General features: G+C 34.4%; 1 protein-coding gene and 1 long non-coding RNA gene across 5 annotated transcripts in view; one reads left to right on the plus strand and one right to left on the minus strand.

The window, feature by feature from the left end:
- The window catches only part of ARHGAP15 (Rho GTPase activating protein 15), a 640,576-nt gene that overhangs the window by 403,465 nt on the left and 210,955 nt on the right, over positions 1-26,156 (minus strand). The gene's annotated exons all lie outside the window — the stretch shown is intronic.
- LOC119470304 lies at positions 335-25,278 on the plus strand. Its single transcript, XR_005199191.1, has 2 exons — positions 335-12,390; positions 14,448-25,278. It is a non-coding gene; the product is annotated as an uncharacterized LOC119470304 (long non-coding RNA).

Genomic DNA, 26,156 nt, shown 5'->3' on the forward strand with positions numbered 1-26,156 from the left:
AAGTTTTTAACAAAAACTGGATATTCAGTTGTTTTACATGCTATAGAGAACTTCAGAACATTTCTTTTCCTTATTTGAGTATAGTATATCCTCTATATTTTAAGACCTAAAACTACCATTCCTTTTTTGGTTCCTGTGTCTTGTTGAAATTAAACGATTCATTCATTCATTCCAGATAGAGTCTTGCTGGAGTCTCCAGGCTGGAGTGCAGTGGCCCAGTCTCAGCTCACTGCAAACTCCGCCTCCTGGGTTCCAGCAATTTTCATGCCTCAGCCTCCCGAGTAGTTGGGATTACAGGTGCCTGCTACTGTGCCTGGCTAGTTTTTGTATTCTGTATAGGGACAGGGTTTTGCCATGTTGACCAGGTTAGTGTGGAACTTCTGGCCTCAAGTGATCCACCTACCTTGGCCTCAAAAGTGTTGGGATTACAGGTGTGAGCCACTGCACCTGGCCTGAAATGACTTACTTAAAATAGTACACGTACGCTGTGATAGTCATTTTTCCTTGAAATATCTTTCTTCCCCTATCTGAAACATGGTAAAATTCTGCGTGTACTTCAAAACCAAGCTTTCTTGATTTTGCCAATACATGAACCTACTGATTTTTCATTGGGATGTAATTTTTCTCCCTTCTGAAGTTTCTCAGCATTTACTTGGTACTGATAATATAATACTTGTAATTGTCTAGCACATAAATATTATGTTCATGTTTTATATCTTTTATTAGATTTTAAGCTCCTTAGAAAGTCTTTAATATTTCTTAAATAATGAAATGTTGTCCCTCTCACTTCCCACTCCCACTCCTAAATGAATCCTAAACTACTTCTGTGAGAGAACAAAACAATTTCAAAGTAAAAAACCAAGGAAAGAAAAAATTAAATTTCTATTATATAGTAGTACAAGAGTAAGGCAAATCTGTGCCTACAATATTATTATAATATTCAGGTATCTGTTAGTTTATACAATGGGTAATTGAATGTCTTGCTTTTTTGCTATGGTTTCCTCTTTGATTGTTGGCTTATTTCTCTAGGGAGAAATAGTTGAAAGAGAGATTTGGCTTCTCTAGTACCTCTTAAGACAACATCAAATACTTTATAAGGTCCTTCTCTACCCTAGAAATTGGTGTCTTTGTTAAAGAAACTTTTTAATCTTGCTCATTGATCTTACTAACCATTTTAAAATTTGAGGAAAAGACATGGAACCTTCTTCTACTACTTATGTATTAGTACTATTTTGCAAATAAGCTTCACTCATTCAAACTTGATTCCCAATGCAACTGCTAAATCCTTTATCTGACAATTATTTTTGAGTTTCTACTGTTTAGAACCCAGTACTAGGTGTTGGAAATATTTCAGTGAACAAGACAGGCAAACCCCATGATCTGATGAAGTTAGTATTTTGGTGAGTTTGGAGATGATAAATCAATATTGGCTAACAAACACATATAGGTGATAATAGGTGTTGTGCAGAGTATTAAAATGATAGGTGATATGCAGAGAAATATGTGATAATGGTAGGTGGTATATAGAATGTTGTGATAGCAAATGACTAAGTGGCTACTTTTTGAAATGGCACTTAAGGAAAGCCTTGGCAGGCAGGTAAAATTTGAATGACAGAAGAAAACTATATAAAGAACAATAGAATAGCAAGAGTGTTCTTTTTTTTTGACAGAGCCTTCCTATGTTATCCAGGCTAGAGTGCAGTGGTGCAATCTTGGCTCATTGTTGCCTCCAACTCCCGGGTTTAGGCAATTCCATGCCCAACTAATTTTTTGTATTTTTAGTAGAGGCAGGGTTTTGCCATGTTAGCGAGGCTATTCTCAAACTCCTGGCCTCAAGTGATCCTACTCCTTGCCCTCTAAAAGTGCTGGATTAGAGGCGTGAGCCATTCCACCTGGCCAAGAGTTTTCTAGACAGAAGAAACAGTAGGCACAAAACTTTAGGACAAAACTGAGTTAACATGTTCAAAAAAATGAATGAAGAGCAGTGTGTTCATAGCAAAGTGAAAAGAGCAGAATGGGATGAGATGGAGCTAGAATGTTGGAGAGGGTTGAATCATGCAGAGAATATTAAGCCAGGATTAGATGTCAGAATTTTTTCTAAATGGAATGAAAATTATTGTAAAGCTTTGAATAGGAAAATGGCTTGACTTTATTTACAGATTTAAAAGATCATTCTGGCAACTCCTAAAGAAGGTATGATAAGAGAGTTAGAACGTTTAAGTGTGGTGACCAACTGGAAGGTTACTACAGTAGTCCAGAGAATGATGATGATGACATGGACCAGGATGGCTAAATAGAGACAGAAACAAGCAGGTGTGTTCAGGTTGCTTTAACACAGGGCTGAGAGGTCACAGTGATCATTTAGATTGGGGTGTGTTCAGATATGAGTCACCAATGAATCCTAGATTTTTACCTTACACAAACAAGTAGTTCGAGTAGCTGATTTATTACGGTGGGAAACAACAAGAGAGAAACAGATTTTGAGTGGGAAGGAAAATAAGTATTCTTGTTTAGTCTTGTTAGTTTAAGATGCATATTAAACATCCAAATAAAGACATCAAAGAAACAGTTGAATGTATAGGTCTGAAGATCTATGGTGAAGACTGACTGTAAAGATTTTGGTCCTGTATAAAATTATCTAGACTATTGTAGATATTAAGGAAATAAAGGCATTGAGGATTGATCCCTGGGAATCTCCACAAAGAAAAGGTGAAGAGGAGGAGGGAGAATTCTCAAAGAGACAGAAGAAATGTTTCTTATGATGCCAAAGAAGCCCAGAGAAGAAGGTATTTTAGGACAATGCTCAACTGTGCCAAATACTGCATTTTGCCACAAAATAGCCTGGGCCTTGGAAGTACAAAAAGTAATATCACCTGGCCCCTGAACTTAAAGTTCATATTCTAATGGGAGACACAGGGAAACAGACAATACCCTGATATATAATTGTGGTAATTCATGGTATTGTAGGAACACATAAGAAGGACACATCCACCCAGACTTCGGTGCTGAGGAAAGTGATTAAGAATGGCCTTTTGGAGGAAAAATTAGGAAATGTGGTTAGGTAGAAAACAGCATTCGTTGTGAAAAACGCCTGAGAAACCAACTTAAAGTTTGATAACTTGTAGGAAGTTTTCCAGGATGGATAGAACTTCAGTTTGGCATGGTAACGCAAGACAGATAAGCATTAGCCAGATCACGGACAACTTAGAAAGTTATAGTGATGAGTTTGAACTGTTTTTTCTAAAGGCTATTGGGATTCATAGAGAAATTATTAACATTGAACAACCAGAAAAACAATTTGCATCTTGGAATAATCTCTCTGGCAGCCAGCCCCAGGAGAATGGCTTAGAGTGGGTCAAGAAATCTGATGTGAATATTGTTTATGAACCTGTGGTAGAAATTCAGTCAATAAATGATGAGAACCTGAACTAAAGAAGAGGAAGTAGAATCTGTTAAAAAAAATCTCAAAGTCCATCAAAGTCCATGTATCTTATAATAGGTCATAAATAGTAAAGATGGACACTATTTTTAATTACGACAGAGGGTAAGTTTGAGCCAGTAAATGGAGCTCCTTAATTTGGAATTTGGTCAGCACAAACTGGTAAATAATTCCTGACAGATGGCAACACAGAATCTTCTGTTACCATTAACATCAAGATCTCTGCTTTATACTTAATCCAAAAGATGTAACTTCTGACAACTTAGACATTTCCAATTCTTTAATAGGTCCTTTGCCATAAGAGTGCTCTTCCCTTTTATGGAAATACAGAGGTGTCTCTTATTTAACAATGTTTATAATAATGTTGATGGTTAAGATAATAATTATTGGAGACTTTATATACTACACGAGAATTGACACATGCCTCTCTGGTGGCTAATAGGTGACATATCAAAGTGCTGAAGACTCAGCTAGAGATCAGAAGCCAGCTCCAAGGATTCTGATGAATTGGATTTCTAATTCAATCTTGAGTACATAATTTTTGCTTGTGGAGCTCACTTCTGCTACTCACTTTCTCCCTAGTGTCTTTAGATATAGCTCCTCTCTCTGCGATCCTGGGACCTCAGATTCCCTAAAAATGTTGAACTCATGCATGGAACGTGCCAGTGGCATTTCTGGTGATAATATTCTGAGACATGGAGGATGTTACATAATTTTGTTTGGAGATCTACAAAGAGACATTTCCCACTGTTAATGTCTCAACTAAAGTGGCCAAAGTGTGTTTCAATTTATATATTAAACATTATACAATAAAAATTTAGAACATAAAACATTAGAAATCCATATAAATGTTTACCTATTTTCAAGAATTGCCTGATTCTCTTATTCGGTAATCATGTGTTGCTTGGAGATAAAACTATACTGTGCTATTTATTGGTACTTAACTCTTCCACCTTCACATAGCCAGGTACTGTTTTGTAGGTGATCAAAATACTAGAAATCATTAGAAAAATGTTATAATTATACGGGTGAGGAAACCAATGTCCAGAGATATAAATACTTCTTATATTTCTGTAGTCTGCCAGAGGTGGAGCTGGAATGCAAACTCGGGTTTCCTGTTTTCAAGTCCAATGTCTTTGCTTAAAACTCTTGGATAGAGGAGATACGTCTTATATTAAACACCATATTATCCTTTACTAAAATTTACATCACATTGACTTGTTGCTTTAAAGTTGTTGATACCTACAATGTCCTAGAATAATCTGTTGAATAATCTTTTGAGCTGTGACTGTAACACTGTACTCCAGCTTGGGTAATAGAGCAAGATCCTATCTCAGGGAAAAGAAAAAATGAAGAGGAAGAAAAAGGGATGAATTCAATGGCAAAATATAACAATCCTAAATAAATAGACATCTATAGGTTCAAAACATGTAAAGCAGAAGTTGAAAGAAAAGAAGAAATTCATCTACATAGATAGAAAACATAAAGCACCTCTTTCAACAAGTGAGAGAACAAGAATATACATATTTTAGTAATATACTGAAGAATTGAACTCCCCTATGAAGCAATTATATATTTTATCTCCATAAAATGTTGCAGCAAAATTTTTCAGAGTAGGCACACATTCCAAGTGCAAGAGAAACATTAACAAAAGAATATTAAGAAAAATGTGATTTTCAAATTATTTTTTATTTTTATTTTTTAGAGACAGAGTCTTGCTCTATTACCCAGGCTTGAATCCAGTGGCACAATCATAGCTCTCTGCAACCTCAAACTCCTGGGCTGAAGCAATCCTCCCTCCTCAGCCTCCCAAGTAGCTTGAGACTACAGACAACCACCACCACAATGTGTCAACTTTTTTTTTTTAATTCCTTGTAGAGACGGGGCCTTCGTATTTTGATCAGGCTGGTTCTTAACTCCCGGCCTCAAGCAGTCCTCCCACCATAGTCTCCCAAAGTGCTGGGATTACAGGAGTGAGCCACCATGCCTGGCCTTCTGAAATGTGATTTTATAGGAAACTTGCATTGTCAAAAGCAACCATTAAAATTTTCTCCCTTTCTGTTCTCACCTGAGAACAGAAATCACATTAACTCGATCTTTCCAAGCCTTTTTGAAACTCTATGTTATTAACACTTTTTAAAAGAAAAAAAAAGGTATCTGTAAATATCATAAAGTAGTTCCTTATTTTGGGTTTGGGAATGAAATGATAAACTACTTTATGATGTCATCCTATAGTAAAATTTTCCTACCAAAATGATAAAAACATTGCTTTCTGTAAATATCATTATAGTTGAGGGTTTTGTTTCCTAATGTAAACTAAATTAAAATAAAAGTTAAAACCAACAGGCACATTATTGTGTGAATAAAATCTAAGCATATTTCCTAAATGTATTATGATAAATATTTTTGTTCTTATATCTCCTTTTATAAATACTGACCCACACACATCTCCTATTAATGCACATTTCTTGAATTTTTGAGTGAGGCAGAGAAAGAAGCTTCTGCATTTTTCTTTATTTCTTTGCATCAATTTTGGAAGAAAACAGTATTACCAGAAAAGGACATATTGAGGAATGAAGACACTGGCAGGAACTGAAATATGAAGAAGAGTTACGAAGAGAAGAAATTAAGAAAATTTTCCTAAGCGTAAGTAAGAGTGACAATACTTTTCAAAAAAGAGGCAATAGCAAAAAGGGAGAATTGTGAAAGGAGTTGATGATAGTCCTAGACTGGAGAGATCAAGTTATTTATATAAACAAATAGGGTATTGGTAGCATTTTGTCAGTTTGAGAAATGTAGATGTTACAAGATGGACTAAAGAAGGTTACAAGAAATTCCCTCAAGTCAATGAACTTCAGTGAAAGTATGCCTAAGAATCATTTGAAAGAAAAAGTGTTGCTTGCGAGAATGAGGAATCATAAAAATTCAGTGGAGAAAACTAAGAAATTTTGTTACCCCCACTTAATAGAAAAACATATTTTAAAAAATATTTGTGGTATAGCATAAACCATAATCAGAAGATTTTGCTATTTCTCATATCATATTATGTAGATAGTACATGTTTAAGTCAATCACACCCTAATGGAATATGTTGACATTTTATACATATTTTGTTTTATATGAATTACTCCATGATTTTAATTTACTAGATATGTATGCATTTTATCAGTTGGTTTCTTTCTTTTTTTTTTTTTTTTACATGAAACAGATGGCACTTACTATCCCTTTTATTATCAGTGATTAGAATTTGGCTACCCACTCAATATTTTTATTTTGTCTTTCTGATTTATAATGTCTGTGTTGATGATGAACTCCATTCACACATATAAAAACATACATATACATCCATAAGTATACTATATAGAAAAATCAACTACAATTCATTTAATATTTTGAAAGAATAACATATAGAAGAATCTGTTAGTATAGATATAATGTTGCATAGCTATCTATTTCCTTATAGAAGGAAAATATTTCATACATGCAGCATATTTATAGACATGTATGAAATATTTTCCTTCTATAAGGTCCAGGTTTGTAAAGAAAAACGTGCCTTTTCCTAAAAAAATAAATGCTTCCTTTTTTTTCTTACTTTACATATTTTCATTCAATCACAAAAATATATTTTATTTTAAATATATTTTTTACATAATGTCATATTAAATGTGGATTTTAATGATTGGTTTTGGTGATTTTTGAAGATTTTTGTATTTAGATGGCATACACATTTTCAATCATGTCTTAATTACTTTTAAAAATGCTGCACTGGCTTAGGGACAAGACAGATAACTTGTTAAGCATTTGAAATTTCTGAGCTGTTTTCTCAGTTCTGGCAGTCACTACCCAAGTCCAGATTGTAACCTCCTTTCTGCCTCCAAAGCCTGCCTTGGCTCCGTGTCCAGTGAGGGATTATGGATTTAGCAAGGAAGGTAAGTGTGACTACAAGCATTGGCTCACCATCTGCTCCCCAGCAGAGCATGGGCCAACCTGCATCGCCTGCAGCAAGACCAGGGCACTGTTCTGCAGCCAGCCCTTTCCAACCTGGCTCAAGGCACACAGCACATTCAGTCAGATGATTAGGTCTAAGTAGTCCATATGTAACAGAATATTTTTCCTAAATACCAAAATGAAAACAAAATGAATGCCATTTTTTTCATTCTCCTTACTCGATACATCAAGTTTTACACAAATAAATACTCTCTTAAGGTTTATGCAAATGATAGAAAAATAAAACTATGCATTATTTAGCAGTTCTCCTATTTCAAGATCTAACAGACTTTATTCACAGCATGTTTTTCCCTAGTTTATGCTGGCCTTCTTTTCTGATTCGACTTTTTAATTCATCTTTTTAAATTATTCCTTTTTAAATCATTATCTTATGTGTCTTCATAGATTTTCATGTATTAATCTATTATTAATTTTTACTATACTCAACTTAATCTTAAATTGTTTAAAGCTCTTTTAAGAGTAAACACTTGCCTGTGCTTTAAAAATAGCTTGTACTTTTAACATTTTACATATTTGATCCAGTAGCCTTATTGAAACCTAACTGTCAAATAAATTATAATTTTATTATGTGCATTTTTATGCGTAGAAGAATCAAACATTAAATAGGAAAGTTAACCTTTGGGTTCCGGAATCAAGATTATTTTTCAATTCTCCAGAACCAAGATTTCCAGCCACCTACATTAGCACATTTTATTTTCTTTTGTATTTAACAACAATATGCTATTAAATATTTTTGCATTTTGTTTCAGGTCAAGTGTCTTAAAAAATAAAAAGATTTCCATAAATAGCAGAAAAACATGCAGTTGAAAGTAGCTTTCTGCTTCCTTTAGCCCTGTTGCTGATTTGAGCACACAGAGTGAACATGAAAATAAGCTGAACAAACATCTCACCCTTTTTACTTAAACTGTTGTCTGCCTGACTGCAGAATGCACACAGAAAACAATCTAAAATTGTATAACCCATAATACAGTATATTAAATTACAACATTGGTCAGTAATGGAAACTTATTCCCAGATATAAATTATTTACAGCCCATTTAAGTAATCCATATTCAGGTGTGGCAATGAAAAAAAGTGTAACATAAATCTTTAATGCTGACCGGTTGAGAGAGCAGAGCTGAGGATTACAGACATTTTAAAGAAAAAAACTAAACGAATTGATATAGCCTGTTCAGTGGCTTACTGCACCAGCGTGCTAATAAATTGACGGATGGCGTGTCAGGGGTAGGAGTTGAAATCCTAGCATTTCTAACTAAGGCGGGATCTAATATCAGACTACCAAAATAAGGAGTTTCTGAACCTGGTTGTCACAGGAAACAGGCTGTGCATCTTTTTGTATATGCAAGTGTTCAAAATATCATATTTCAACATGAAAATCCATGAAGGGTTTTTTTAAAATTAACTCAGTAACTGCATTAGTAATTTCAACGAGCCACATAAATTGTGTTATAAAACAGAGAGGGTATATTAAAGGTAAGCATTTCTTTTTCTTCTTCAAGGAATTGGGGCCCATGCTTTATTTTGGGAAATAAACTTATCAAAGAAATCCCTTTAATCCTGTTTTACATTTCCATAGTATATAGAATAGAATTCATCAACCAACTTAAAGGGGGAAAGGAAGCAAAGACTTCTGGAGTGTTTCGCACTATTTTTAATACAAATTGTGCAAGTTGTTAGCTACTTCAAACTGAAGTATAAAAGATCATGGTAGAGGGTGGGGGGTGGGGCCTTCATGTTGCAATTTCTTTTGTTTCCTGGAGCAGTACCTATATTAATTCATCTTACAAAGATCATTGCTCAAGAACTAAATTTTGCATATATTATAAAGCAGAATTAGCATTGCACTGTGTACAACATTCCACGCTAACTTCTCTCCAAGCAACCATTAAAGGTCATGTTTTGACGACTGAATGGCATGTCGGCACCTTGGTTCCCTGGAGAGGCATTCCCCAGGTACATGCAAAAGGTTATTAAATTACCTTCCGAGCAACACTGTCTCTTTGGATGAAAATAATTACAGGCTTTTAGAGGCATCAGAATGCTTTCTTTCTTTCTTTCTCTCTCTCTCTCTTTTTTTTTTTTAATAAGATGAAGATGCAGTACCTAATGACCATTTTTGTGTGTGAGTCATATAGCCTGTCAGTGGTGACAGGACAAATGAGCGTAATGGCATAGCTTAAAGGGGAAAGGTTCATTTTAAATAGTGACAAATAATATTTAAATGGCATTGTTGGAGACCCATCATGCTTGTAAAATGTAGTTTGTATCTCTTCTTCATCCTTTAATTTCATCACTGTCAAATGGCATTAGCTGTTAACATGCAACATCAGGTGCAGATATAATTTTTAACTGTTAAATGTGCCCATAACCAAACATAATATATCTTGATTTTTCCTGATCTTTTTTTGGTACTATGGGTAACTCATTCCATAATTCAAAAGACAAAATGTATCTAGGGATTTGATTGTAAAGACAACTTTACTAGACGGATAAAATAACAGCTTTAAAATATCATTCCTTGAATGTTATTTCTTGTCAAGATTCAAAAATGAAAATGACTTAATTGTTAGGCTAACAGTAATTAACCGATTGGTAATATCATGGACAAGCTTACCAGCCGTAGTGATTTGGTCAAAATAGTCATGGGCAAACCAAATATAATGACATGTATACTGGATATACTTGGAATAAGACGGTGAGCATAAAACAGATTTTCCTTTAATGCAAATGCATAACTTCAGAACATGTAATAAGTGTAAATCACATCACTGACAAGCAAGATTTTTCTATTCTTTGTCTAGTTATGGAACTTGAAAAAAGTTAACCGAAAGTCTACGCTGTCTTTTCAGTTTTCTTGAGATAATACAGTGCCATAATAAAAATTATATGGAGAATTGGTAAATGCTGATATATCCTGTGCATGGAATTGCAATTCTAATTTCAAACTTTCATATAAAGGCTTCTAATTCTTAAATATTTTTACACAGCTTCATCACATTTATTGCTACTTTATTTTCAGATCACTTAAGCCAAAACTGGAGACAGTTTAGGTACCTTTGAGTTGTTAAAAGTTATAGCCAATTTTCTCAAAAATTATACCAGCTAAAAACACAACATTAAATATTTACCCTGTTGGATGTTAAAAAACGCTTACAATGAAAAATGTTCACATATTGACTATTCAAAATGGCCTTCACTTTGAAATTGTGAAATGGAAGGGATTGCAGATGTACAAGAATAAATATAAAAACAAATGAGTTGACTTGAAGTGTTGCCGGCTTTCATAAACATGCTACTGCAATAACATGTGACATTAATATTTAATTACAAAAGCACTGCTGCAAAATCTTTGAAATTAATGTTTTGCAAAATTAACATTCAGTGCACAGAAGCAAAGTCGTTCCAGGCGCGACTGTGATTAACAATGCCATTCACTTTACATATTATATTAATATATTATTCAAGCTACGAATTAACACCTCCTAATTTAAATAAGGTGCTACATATCATGATGAACTAAAATGCTTTTCTTAAAATGGCCCATCTGATTTTAAGCAATCTGTGTTTATCATTTAATATTTTGTTATTGAATACTGTTCTCTGTAAAACTCCTTCCACTTTAATTTCAAGCAGAGGAGACCTCATTAAACTGGTGCCTTCCGTTTCTAGGACTGTTAAACCATTTCAACCATATTTTGTTTGCTAGCTACGCCAGCAGTATTGAAATACTACTGTGTGTATGAGTGTGCTCGTAGACAGCCATACTTTTACTTTTAGGGCTCTGAGGGATTCTCCCAAGCAATGTGCTTCTTTGCTTTCAATGAGACACTTGTTTGCACAAATGTCGCCACTATCATTGTGTCACAGATTTCTACTTATTCACTCCAACCGAGGTGAATGCAGTTCCTCGGAGGGAGGAGCTGTAGTTTCAAAACTGCCTCTCATATTGAACCTCAGAGTTTACCAGTTCCCTTTGAAAGTGTGAAGAGACTTGGAGATGATGTGAATTTCTCATTCTAAACTATGAATGTGGGATAACTGTCATTCCTGTTCAGAATCCATTTATCAGGAAGGAGTTCAGAGGGCCATTTCTGTTTTCCTGGGGCCAAGGCAAGGGAGAGGTTCTTGTTTGAAGAAAAACAAAATACCTGAGCAGGTAAAAATCACTCTGTAGACATCATTTCAGAGCCTTAAAATCTTGCTCCATCGTTACAACTTTGGGGCAACAAACTACAGTGATAATTTGTCACCATAGTGTTTTTGATATGTTTGAAATGAAAAGACAATTATTGATGCTCTGAGGAAATATAGTAAAAAAAAAAAATGCATGTCTAAGATACCACAGGATAATTTCAGTGTATTCTAAAACAGTTTCTAAGTTATAGTACCTTGGTTTCCCAGCCACTCAACAAATATATGGAAATTATGAAACTGGGCTGCAACCATCTCACAATTTTAGGATCCTGGAATGAAAAGAAGCTTTCGTTCATCGGTTTTAGGTTGAAGAACCCTAGGCGGTATTTCTGGATATCTCCTGTGTCATGTAATTTGGACACAGGTTCATTTATCTAACGGAATAAGTAACAATTTTGAGATGCTAAAAAAATGGAAAGATCTTTAGCAATCCAAAACTACCTTATATTTAACCTGCATAAGGAGTGTAGAGACCAGTAGGATATTAACTAGTGAGACATAAGTATACAGTTGCATTTTCCCACTTTGCTAAAAAAGCACCAAACCCTTTATATCAGAACAAGTTTCTCTTAAAGGGCTAGACTAATCTTGGTTGGCCTTACATTCAATATCAATCTGTTATTTTATTTAATTAATTTCAGAGACAGGAACTCATTTTGCTGTCCAGACTGGAGTGTAGTGGTGTGATCATAGCTCAATGAAGCCGCAAACTCTTGGACCCAACAATCCCTCTCCGCTCAGCCTCCAGGGTAGCTGGAACTATAAACACGTGCCACCAGGTCCCCTTGTCAATCATTTCTTGCTCATCTGCCTTCTAATTTTTTATTAATGTATTACACATCTATCCTTTTCTTGAAAAATAATGTTTCTTTTAATTATTTTACAAAGGAGTATTCTAGTTCAATGTTATGTGTCATTTCAACAGGAGAAACCCTATTTATTAGAGTAAAATTATAAATAAATGGTTTTGATGATAATGATGATGCAATGGAACTTTCAAAGATTGTACACTTTTTAAGGAAGATTTATTTCCAGCTCAGTAACATATTTTAGCTATCCAATTAGCAGATTCAAAGAATGTGGAAGAAATTAGAATTTTTCAATGAAAACTAATAGAAATAGAAATAATCTGTCTATGCCTTTCATGCAAAAGAATTTGTGAAATGTTAGTCAATGTGAGTTGGTCTACCATCAGTTCTGCAGTATTTAATACAAAAAGAAAATAATATTCCATAGTTACATAAATATTTTAAAATCTAAGTTAAACAAAGAAATATTTTTGAGGATTTCTCACAACCTTGATGTTAATTTGTATTGTGGCTCTTCATGTAGAAAATATAACACATACAAATTTCCTCAAACTTATTTGACCATAGATAATTTTTCCATAGATCATCATGAAAAGTGTGGGCCACATTTTGGAAAATATTAGTCTTAAAAAATACTAATCATGTGTGATTGAAATTAACCTCCAAATATTTAGGTGTTTTGAACACAGCCACATTTTAAAGATCATTGTTTTAGGCTGGGCACAGTGGTTCACACCTGTATTCCCAGCACTTTGGGAGGCCAAGGCAGGCTAGTCACCTGAGGTCAAGAATTCAAGACCAGCCTGGCCAACATGGTGAAACCCCATCTCTACTAAAAATACAAAAATTAGCCGGGTGTGGTGTAATCCCAGCTACCCAGGAGGCTGAGGCAGGAGAATTGCTGGAATCTAGGAGGCAGAGGCTACAGTGAGCTGAGATCATGCCACTGCTCTCCAGCCTGGGCAGCAGAGCAAGACTCCCTCTCAAAAAAAAAAAAAAGAAAAGGAAAGAAAAAAAATTATTGTTTTATTTCAATGACCCTAGAAGGTAAAGGAAGGCAAATCTATTTTTTGAAAGTCTATTAAATGAATCTTAAAAACAATTTTCTGGTAATAGCTTCTTAACAATATTTATTTATTTAGATTGCAGTAGTACATAAAGAAAGCTCTTTAAACAAATGTTTTCTAAACTATATATTTCTCTGGAAAATACATCAGAAAAACCTAAAAATTACTAAATATGTTAGGGTATTCTTTGCCAAAAGGGGGGGGGCATTAAAAATACTGCAATAAATGTAAACCAGACTACAGAGAATCGGAATGTTGTTCGAAAGTTGGGGACAATAAAGGTTATTCAGGGTGAAGCTTTGTCTTAATTCTTTTGTCTGTTTCTTACGATTTAGTACAAGATACTGGTTTCTAGGAAATCCACATCTTCTAAATAAATATGTTCTATAGTGAACTGATCCTTTTATTTATATTTTTGATAAAAAATATTATAATGAGAATCTATGACTTTCTGGAGTAAATACCATTCTTTGTTATCGAAGAGAGAAATATCATATTCCTAATTCCATGCCATATTACAGCAAAGCTCCAGGGTACCAGAGTAGTTCATTTTCTAAATGCCAATTAGCAATTAGTTCGATCTTATTGATGTAGACACAAGATTGAAAAATGGGGAATCTTCTGACATTAATCCTCCCACCACAAGTCAGCTTAATTGCAAGCTAACATAATTACAGATGCCCAAATTTGGGCCACTACCATAGGCATTACATATCTCCCCAAGTTAAAAAGCCATTCCTGTAGAAGAAATGGACCCAAGAAACTGGTAACTCCGACCACCTAGGGCAAATTCTATTCATCATGACAAATATATTTTGTCCATTTAAGCATTTTGCTTAATGAAGGTGAAATCTGATTAATGGTGTTATATCCAGAAATTCAGTAGTCTCACTTCCTCTCTCCCCTTTTCCCCCTTCTCCTCCTTTCCAGGTGTAAATGAGCTTTGAGATCTATAGTTATTTGCTGGACAATTCCCTGATGATATTAAAACACCCAGTAGAAGAATGTGCCTTGTCAAAAACATATCAATCACAATAATCCTTCAAGATATACTTATTATTAGTTGACTGCTTATGGCTATTTTAGACTGAAAGACCAACACAAAATGGTAAGAATAGACTAGTAGTCCTTATACATACTAAATAACAATCAGGAATTCATATTCATGCACATATTTTGCACTTATTATTGTCAAAAGCATAATTGGTGCATACTGAATCCATTCCGAAACTTTTAACCTTCCCAGTTGCAGCATGTCTACTTCCTTTACAACTCCAGCTTTCTCTCATAGAGACCCAGACGAGCTTCTGGGTGCAATATAAGCCCCAGACTTTCAAACTGGCTTTATTTACATACTATAACAGATATTTTAATGAAGACCAGTAAGATACACAAAGAGAACAGGGACAGTTGACTAAATATTTCATATTTCCTATTTGCTCCTTGAGGCCATCTGACTACAAAACACATTATTTCATATATTGGAAAAATATAAAATAAAATAATGAATGGATTAGCATCCTCTAGGCAGTTTTCAACTTTTCTTTGATATAAAATGAGTTATGATCTGTCTTGAAGATACTAGCTTTAATTTTAAAAGGCAAAAACTTTTCTTATATTCATGAGTGTAGAGTTCTACATGAAATCTTCTAACTATTACAGATGTTGAAACTCAGGCAAATGATAAAAATCCCTGGTCATTCCAGTTAGAATACATATGGGAGGCACAAAGTGCTGTATCAGTGAATCAAAGATACACTTTTAAAAAATATGCTAAAAATTAAACTAATTATAAGCCTGAATACGTATTGACCTGAAGTAGTTTTCACTGAGGGAAGATAATCCAAAAATAAAGTTTTTTTTTTTGATGGTAAAATATATTTTTATATACTCTTTCCATTTTGGGGGTATATGCAAAAAATTAAGAAAATAATCAGAATAATAAAAATGATAATATTGTTGCTATTATTACAAGGAGATATTTTGTAATAAGTGTTTATTTTAATGTGTTGTCAAAAAGGACTGTTATATTTTAACTAACTGCCACTAAGCTTAAATTGAAATGGTGGACTCATAAACCATTCTTCTTCTATAGGTCTTAATATTTTATCATCCATATGCATATCCTTCAAGAAGCAAGCAAGTAAGGTAGCATGAATATATTATAGCAGAGAAATTGAGGCCCTGAAAGGTAATGCACTTGTTCAGCCATACACAGTGGTTGCTTAGCTAAGGCTGAAATTCACATTGCTTGATTTCAGATTTATTCATTGCTTTAGTGCTTTACACTTGGACTCTGGAGTTTGTTGTGGGACACAGGAAAAGCAACAATCCCTGCACATAGGTTAACAATGTCATCATACCAATACAAAAGATATTTATTATGCATCAAACAATTTATATAAAAATTTTTACTTATCTAGGGAAATACAAATATATATTTTAAAAAAGAATATACCAACTGGCCTCAGTAGAGATGTCTTCACTTGCAAAGTGACCCTCACCCAATTTCAACCTAAGAAGCTGAAATATTTTAGAAAATTACAAGTTAAAATGATTTGCATCACTTTCCATCTTTAAGAATGAAAGTGAATTAATAAATGTCGTGGATAGGCATTCATCCTAAGGAACTGGTCAGAATTACTGACACTGAAGACAGGAAGTGAAGACTTCTTGGAGATAGTGGTGGGCTTCCATGCCTCTAAAATAGACTTCGATGAATTGATCTTGTTTCAACAATAGTTGATGCTTTCAGCAGTTCCTTTTATCTGCTCACTCAAATCAATCTAAATTTCCAAGTTCAGAAGGAACATTTTTATTGGCTGGCTTTCCTAAGTGTTGACTAGATGAACAAATAAAAAGGCAATCCTCACGTTTCTTCTCAACAACTTCCAATAATGTCAAAATAGACTTTGGAAGGTCTAAATAACTTGATACGTCTTCAGAGTCCTTTGACATTTTATATTTGTATGTGTTGTTCAGGATGTTAGGAGTTATTTCATTCCTTCCAGTACCCAAATTTCTCTTATCAAACAGTTACAGATTTTTAAAATTCTACTCTACGTAAATGTCGTAGTCAGGAAGCGATTCATATAGAACAGAACACCCTCTGACTTAATTTACTTTTCCCATTTCCTTATTTTGAAAATTGGTGGTAAATCTCCATATAAAAAGAATCTGGAGTTTTCAGCATTTTCTAGAAGATCAGAATTGAAACGACAGGTAGTGGAGGCATGGGAAAAACTGTCATCATTGAAATTCCATTCTAATTATTTAAAATAATAGATAATTGAGACTATCCTTAGGTATAAGAGGGAATGAGAGAAGTCATACATATAAACATGTATCTGTAGTTTGCTGCTAACACCTACAGTCCAACACACATGGACACCTTTACCACTTTTAGCAACGTGAATGATTTCATAAGCTTTGAGATGAGACTGACACTTCAAAAATCACCCTAACCTCTAATTATGGTTGTAATGAAGCACCAGTTTAACACTGTTTGGTTTTATTCTTCATTAACGATTCAGATTCAAAATAACAGTTTTTCTAGTCTGGAAAACAGGCAAGTGCCATTTTTCAGTACTAAAAATTTCTGAAAGAGTTAAAAAAATCATAAAGAATGACAAAGGCACTTTCAAAAAAAATAATGTTGCTATCACAGTAGAACAGTATTTCAGAGAAATAGTGCGCATTTGATGACTGTCAGAATTTACATAACTTACTCGGCATGAATTAACTATGAGGCATAAAATTCAACTTTGGCTTAAACACACACGCAGTAATTGTCATGTGACATTTTGAGGCATTGTATGACATCAAGGTATTGCCTAAATCACCAATACAAATATGTCGAAAATGACTGTGACATGTGACCTTAGTGTCCCAATAGGTTAGAGAGGAAAAATGTGATGGTGTCAGTAAAAGAGCTAGAACAAAAATGGGTTCATATCTGACAGTTTAAGACTTTCTAGTTGAAATGGATACTTGTCAATTGAGTGTCCATGATCACCACTCTGATATATTGGGGTAACAAACTAGGCTCACACAAAATAACTCACAGATACCAGAGTCTCTCAAAATTATGAACTATGAAGCAAATCAAATTCTAATATTTAACATCTGTCCTAGGATTCTTACCATTTATCTTCTGATCAAAATTGCAAATGGTGCCAAAAAAAAAAAATCATGAAGTCAAAAGGACTTGGTGGGGGTATCTTTGTTTCTCTCCCAAAGCCTAAAAGTTATACTCAACTGCAGCACAAAGAGTAAAGAGGTTGTTATTCATATTAACTACATTTACATTCCTAACGCAACATCCAGAGAGCTAATAGTGGGGTTATTAACATAACAAACGTAAATGTTCTATATAAATAATACTGTTTCAGGCCAGCAACCGCTCATCTGACAGCATTTAGGCACAGGCTCAACATCTGTTTATGAACACTTTGCCTAATGATATCATCAGATATCATTAAGTGCGGCAGAATACAGCATAGAGGCAGGTGCAGCTGCCTTCACAACCCATCACAGAGAAAGAAAAGAGCTGCATTCCCCATCCGAAAACCCATCATTAGGACAATTTTCTTCGACAAACCAGCCCTGTGATTTCAATCTGTATATCACCTGTAATTGTAGTTTTTAGCAAGAAGCTGATTCTATACATTTAGCGACGAATCACGTTGATGGCCTGAATACTGGAAACACATTTGTGGTACCAGCTGCGGCAGCTTTTTTTAGAGCCTGTGTTAACAAAATACTGCTAACAAGGCAATGCTGGGAGTGCAGCTTTGTTTCTCTTTCTTGTTCATAGTGTTTAGATGTGCATAATTATGGAAATTAGCAATTGATTGCTTCTCAATAATAATTGATTACTGGTCACTGAACTCTTCTGTAGCACTTTACCGAAGGTGAGGACATGAGATAAGTGAATTCTTACTAGTTCCAACCATATAGAAATAAAGAGACCAAAAAGAACTCTCGATTTGTACATCAGTTTCCATGATAAACAGACCAAAGGGATAATAGAATATCCCAGAATCTAGTTTGCCCTGAAGCAAATTGTAGAGATCATAGCAAGCCTGCAGAAGTCTCCCTGTGGACCATGTAAGAAACATACATCATTTTTATATATGTCAGTTGGTCTTTGATTTGAAAATATTTCTACCCATTTAATTTATCTCTTTCAGTCAGTTTTCTTAAATTGTACAATTTAAGGGTTATATCAAAAAAAATGAATACCAATTTTCAACACCTCTCAAATTGAAACAAACTGACAAAATAATGTGAAGTCTCTTTTTGCAAAGAGGTACAAATTCAGAAGCCTATCGTCTCAGACAGATAGCGAGCACTTCAAAATGATTCTCCTCTTTTTGATCTGCTGTATATCCATCAACATTTTGGTCTGTGCCGACTGACTTGTTTCAGTATAGCATAATGTAGGGAATGTTACTTGATGCGGCAGCTAACATTTAAAGGAAAATGCACTTATTTTTGGCTTAATCACTACTGTCAATTTGGACATAACATATCCAATTCAAATTTACTGCAGTACATGGAAGCCTCTCAGACAATAAAGTATCCGTGGTGTTTGTTAAATGGGAAACACCGTGACTCATGGTGTTTCAAAGATGGAAAGAGCAGTAGGGAAAAAAAAATTAACTCTTTATTTTGGAAGAATAATGAGTTTCCAAGTGTTTAACGTAATGGTCTCCCTGGTGTGTTTGCGAGTGTGTGAGTGTGTGTGTATGTGTGTGCTAATTTGTACAGGACATGACTGTATTGTGGTAGTCAACTTTACAACCTGATTCATAAAAAATGCAGCTCGGTTAAAGTTAGTATGCTCAATTTCAATAGTGTTTTTATCCCTAAATGAGTAGCAGATTGTACAATCATGACTCAAAAAAATATGCACAAGTTATAAGAATTAGGCAACAGTTTGAGAATAAAACTGAATCCCTCCTCTCTGCCCACAGAAGGATTTCTCACATAATGAACAGGTGCAATTTCCAGAGATCTCTGTTCACTGAGATGGCAAAAGCCACTGTTTGTTGCTTTCCCCAGCAGCAACACAAGATAATATGGTGACAAAACTGCAAGCAGAAACTGAAAAGCCACATCACATATATGTACAATTCTATTCTCTTAGTATATCTTGAAAACACAAATTCATATTCCTAGCATTCTAGTTCTTTCTTAAATTAACATTTATGCACTGAATAATATAATTACAAATTTTTGCACTACTTTGTACCCAAAACCTGCAAAGAAATAAAATAAAAGGAATTTAGGCAATGTGTGTGAGTCCATGTGCTTACGCCATTATGTTAGTGCCAAAAGCGTTAAAAAAAATACAGACAGATTCCCTGTAATATATCTCTGAGTTTATTATCAGCATGACATTTTAATGTGTGTTATTAAAATTATATTTTAGGGGTTGGGGTGGGGTTCAGGTGGAAGAGTACTTTGGAATATTGCAAGAAGTTGCACATAAAAATGATTTTGGTAACCTAGTGATGTCCTTGACACACTTTGGCACTACAGAGTGTATCTGCTTAAAGAGACATATGGCTGGAATGGCAGAAGTCAGAATTTGAAGGGTATTAGTAAAACCATGTGGGGGAAGCTTGAACTGATACTGGCTTAGGTTTTGTAGCTCTTCTCTGATTTCACATGTTCCAAACCTGTAAAATAATTTTAACTACTGAAACCATAATTCCCTTTTTTTAAGATAGTTTTAAATCACATTACTAGGAAATGAGATTGAAAATAAATCCACTTGCTAATAATGATGCGGGTGACTGTAAAATGTTAACAGTATGAAGTTTAAAAACGTGGTAAATGATCAACGCAAACCTTTGAACTGTTAGTGTGATTTGTTGCTATTATTGTTGAATCACACCTTATTGAAGTAAGAGAAAATCAGAGATCAACTTCAAGTCTTTTCTTCTCTGCAACGATTTTCTGACCACGTAAGAGCCCTGCAGAGCAGCCCTGCAGCCTTCCTCATTAGTTCTACTTTCAGCAAAGCCCTTTTGACTATGTGATATTCCTTGCAGTTTACTTGTTTATTTGTTTATTGCCCTTCTCCTCTTTTTACTGAAGTGCAAGTGCTGTCACAGAAGGGATCTTGCTGGTCATCGCTCCTCTCTGCCTGACATCTATGAGGCACCCAGTAAAAAATGTGCAAAATGAATAAATGTGATACAATGTCCTTTTCAAGCCATGGGCTGCATAATATTCTCAACTTTTCCATGGGATGGTCAGAATTTACTAACATAGTATAAATTTGTAAATAATTTATGCCAAAGTTTACACAAAATATCATTTCATTAATGAAAAATGAAATTTTTTTCACATGGTACCAAAGCTGATTTATATAATCTGAGCAGGGAAAAATTTTATTTAATTAAAGAAAATTAGCTCAGTACTTCCTTAATACACACTCTACTATACTGCTACCTAAACTTTGCCTTGAGAAAATAATTTTATAACTGAAGACTTAGGTCAAAAGCATTTTTTTTAATTAAGCCAATTCATACATCTTAAAAAACTTGTTGATATTTACATACAAATAGCAGTTTAGAGAGGATCTATAGTTAATTTCTGTTCTTGATAAATGCGTTATATTAGGCTTTGAAAAAAAGATTACCAAATTGCCTATACTACTTTTATACTCAGGGTTAAGGATGCTAACCACATTCAAACAACCATCTGAGAAAATTATTTTTCATTTAAGACCTAATTCCCAACGTATTGGAGTAGGTGAGAGAATAAGAGGTGTGTTATTGAAAGGGAATTTGGAACAAGTAATCATTCTGAATGTGTGTACATCAGAGACTCCTCAAAGCCTGCCTGGCAATCTGTTTTTTATGTAAGTTTGTTTTTATCTGTGGTGGGGAGTGCTGATATTTAAATTTGCATTAACTACTTTCCATAATGAATAAGAAGTGCATAGCTAAACTCGATTTGCAGCAAATCAATTTTGGCAGACAGCAAAAAGTCAAAAATTGTTTTTGTTTTTAAAGTAGAAAGCTTCTGTTTAAGACAGTTAAAGATTTTCGGAGAAAGTAGATTATTAATGAGTAAGCTAGATTAGCGTAATGATAGGAATAGTTGCAGAAATAGTAAGAAGCTTAGAGAAAGTTCCCCAATTTTAATGCCCTGAAAAATTGGGTGCAATCTTGTCTTCCTCACTAGAGCTGCTCCATCACTCAGAGTTATTTATTTTCTCAATCTGTCAATATTTGTAGTAAAGCTTGAAGAATCACCAAATTGTAAGGTCTAAAGTAACGTTGAGAAATCATTCATTTACTCAAGAAATATCGAGTTTCTATCCATCCTCCACACTGCCAACACAGTGATCTTTCAAGGGCAAATCTGATCTTTCCACTGCCTTGCAGAAAATTCTTCAAAGATTACTCATTGCTGCAAGGCTGAAATTTAAACTTCTAACCAAGATATAAAAGACTCTTAGTCCAATCTCTACCTGTTTTCTGATCCTCTTTCAGTAATCTTCTTCTCTGACCCTTTCTGACCATCCCACCCCCTGCCAAATTCCCTTAACACCTGTTGCCTTTATTCTCTATCCTAGAACTGCCTGCCATTTTTCAGCATACATCCTCATGTTCTGTAGATACTCTTCTCTCTTCCTGAAATAGCCTCTCTCCATGCTGCCTTTTCCCTATGGTGAGCTTCTACTTACCCATGAAAACTCAGATTAAATATGGTTTTCCTGTAAAAACTTCAATGAGCATGGGCGCTGCCATTTGTGTTACCACATCACTGTAAAAGTTCACCCTACTACTAATCATACCGTCTTCATTCACTCTGTAAATACTTATTAAGCTTGCATTAGGTTGTAGGTACTGAGAACACACCACTGAACAAAAATAGATAAAATGTTCTAATCTCATTAATTTTACCCTCAAGTTGCAAAACAATACAAAAAAATACAACTAATTTACACACACACACACACACACACACACACACACACGGTTAGGTAGTGTTAAGTTCTAAAAAAATAAGATTAAAACAAGGAAGGAAAGTGTGTGGTATTAGAAGAGGTGATTAATATTGTCGATATTATGGTTAGGGAACAGTCCATAAGAAGAGAGATTTTAAGAAAATATATCCAGTTATCATATATTCACAGTGGGTCTTATATGCATGATAGGACTCATGCTACTGAAGGTGTTATACTATTTTGCCTCATCCAGAACGCAGCATAATTTCTGACACATAGGAAATAAGTAAATAGATGGAGTCTGGGACTTACCAAGAAATAATTCTATGCAAACCTAAAGGTTGTCAGAGTGACAGGTGGAATGTTATAATTTATTTTAGCCTTTTGGAACTTCAGTGCTAGACATAAGACCCTATAAAGCTTATAGCCTTTAAAATGCAATTACTTATATAATAACACTGAAGAATCATCATGTGTCTAGATGACTACTCTGTAAGTAGTCAAATTACTCTATTGCCATACAGGCGAGAACAATCATGGCATATTCACATTAAAATCCCTTTATTAAGGCTATATTAATAGCATAAAAAGTAAATCATCCTTCCTATTCGAGGCGCTTCTTTTTCTTATGAAAGATTAGACTGCTGGTCGAGTATTTTTTCCTTCCAAAGACTGTCCTGTCCTGCCTCTCTAGACATATAAACTTCTTTCATGAGTGTTATTTTTTCTTTTTGACAAAACATTAGCAATGCCCACGTTCCCATGAAAAGCCCAGAAAGTATCTGTTGATACTTAGGATATAGCTTTCAACTTTTATGAATCTCCAAATCATCGTAATTGTCTGTCATGTCATTATGTACAATGGGTAAAATTCTGCTCTTCAATAGCTTGCAATAAGTCTTCTGGTATTTGAAAACATAAATATGGAGTTGTCTCCAATTCTACCATTAACGCATGGGCATTGTGAAGAATTTTGGGTAAGTCAAACATAAAATAGGGGTTTATATTTATTTTTAATGATTAAAATGACTTCAAGTTTGAAACAATGTAACTTTTTATATCAACCTACTGAAAACAACATATATTTTGAAATATTTAAGCAGCAGAATTGCTGAGAGTGAAGAACATCAGTATGTTGTGAAGTTCTAAATTTTACATAATTTTAATAATGGTTCTGTTACTCTGGTTAGGGCAATGTGGGTCTACTGAGTTTATTAAATAAACAGAGAGGGAAACAGATATGTAATGTCTTTGGTTGGAAATCACTGGGAGACATTCTATATGTTGTAATTCAGCATTAATGCAGAGTAAGCAAGAAATTTTAGGAACTTACATGAGTAGGGGGAAAACAAGGGTTTGGTGAGATGAAATTTGGTGTAGAATTCCTTGTTCTTTTGTTTTCAAATACACATGTGACTTTAGACTAAGCATAACCAAAACCAGAAAGGAAAGAAGACGACATGGGGAATCTGAAGCTGCGACAAACAGATTATATATTATTTTCAAATAGTTTCCAGAAAATGTATTAGGAGTGGGTTTAAAGGCGTTACTCATCCAGAGGAAACCTCACATATTGCTAGAAACTTCAGATGAATCTGTTAACTTCCCCTATAAAATTGTTATATCAATGAAATATTTCCTGATATTTTTACAATGGCAGTGAATAATGTGAAAGATCTCAATTCAAATATGACTATGCCTTGAAGAGCGATTTGATGATAGGCTATGGTTCAGGGGCTACTCTAAGATAATGAAAATGAATGAAAAAGGGGATGTAGTTCATCCTTTCAATGAACTTCCAAAAGACAGGATGCTGGAGAGGTAAATAAATACCATATTTAATGGATGATGTGACAGGACCACAAAAGCCAGACCCGCAGGCTTCTATGTGTTCACAGAGAAGAGAGGGGGGGACTTCTCTGCCATTTTTAGAAAACACATCATGCATGAACAAAATTAAGTCAAATGAAAGAATAAACACTCCCAAAAGTGTAAAAACAAAAGGCTGTTTTACCTTGGTCAGTTGACAGTGAACATTTCAGTATTCTGATTTATTATAATAGCTTCTATTTTTTCCAAGTATAGTTTTCCGCTTAGCATTTTTAAATTTAGCATTGCCAAGTCAAAGATCAGAAAAACAGAAAAAGAAAATACTTTTTCAGTAAGTGTGCTTCCCCATTGTACACCCCAACTCGTTTCATTAGTGTTAGGGTTTCATCATATGAACAGAAGAATGAATCTTGCCACCAAAGTTGCCTTCTTTCAGAAAAGTGAGCCTATTGGTGAGCTTTGTTATGAGAATCAACATTCCAGCAATATCTGCTCTTAATGCCACCCTGAGTTTTCCAATTTAGAAGTTGCCAGATTTCTGGTTTATGATCAACTTGAAGAAGGTGCTTGCATGCTGCTTGCCCATAAAAAGTAATTACTTTCTTTTAAAATTTAAAAAAAGAGAAAAAAAATCTACCACTAAAAATGTAGTGTAAAATCAGCTATAATAGGCAACAAATTAAAATTATATTACTAAGTCAGAGAAAACCTTCGAAATCTTTCCTGAACTCTGTCCCAGCATCTTGTACAGTGTGGCACATGTTAAGATTATCCCATTCATTCCTTCAAAATTTCTCAACACTATCACATAAAAGTCAGCACCCACAGACTCTTTTTCTCTTTCAGTCTCTTTCCTCTGGTTTATTATTGGTCACTCTCACCTTGAAAAGTTTCCAACCTGTCTCGGTTCTCTTTGGTTCTGCAACTTAAACCATTATTCCAATAAGTAAAACAAAAGTATAGAAAGCACAGCCTGGCAGGTATCTGCCCTAATGACAGAATGTCCCACTCTCTTTGGATACAAGAAATGAAATAGTTCTATTTTTTTGTCTTTGTCATATATGTGTTGCTTCTCTATATAGGAGCAGTATGTTTTAAAAATACTGATTGTAGTTTTCAAGGAGAAAGAAAGAACACTAACTTTGGGTTATGTGAGTTTGAGACGTTTAGAAATCAAGAAAGGATAAAATGACTGGTTTGTTGAAAGAAAGTCCTTGTTGATTTATGGGCCATCTAAAAAGTTGTATGAGAACACTCAAAATATTCTCTAGAGAGTTTCACATACTAAGTGATACATAGGATTAGCTTCAATACCATACAGTAAATACAAATTACAACGATGATGCTGAATACAATATCTGGCTACATTTTAAGGTATAGTGTGCTATTTTATGTGAACACACATAACACATAACTTGAGAATCTTAGTCATAGTTTGTTAGTAGACAAAACCATAGGCACCATGGAGAAGCAAGACAAATCTAAGATAATTTTAATGAAATGGACAGAGGTCTGGGCTTCACGTTTGATGACATGGGAGAAATAAGTAGGAACTGGCTTCTTTTGGTGGCCTTGTTGCCAGTAGACTAATTCCAGGATCCTTTCCCAGTACCCAAGATTGTCTGGAATATAACATAATCTGTCTTTGTAGCCACAGCATCTCTTTTTGTAGGTTTGCTTGATGTTTCTGATGAGAAGTATTACCCACTCTTCCTATAATTCATCTTTGCTACCCCATTATATCTCATTGTTGTATCCTATATCTATCAAAAATTTGTAAATCTGACCCTATATTTGTGAATAATATTTGGCTCAGTATGTTACCTAGTCTTTTTTTT

The sequence above is a fragment of the Cebus imitator genome, unplaced genomic scaffold (genome assembly GCF_001604975.1).
Source record: "Cebus imitator isolate Cc_AM_T3 unplaced genomic scaffold, Cebus_imitator-1.0 Scaffold27, whole genome shotgun sequence".
Classification (NCBI taxonomy): Eukaryota; Metazoa; Chordata; class Mammalia; order Primates; family Cebidae; genus Cebus; species Cebus imitator.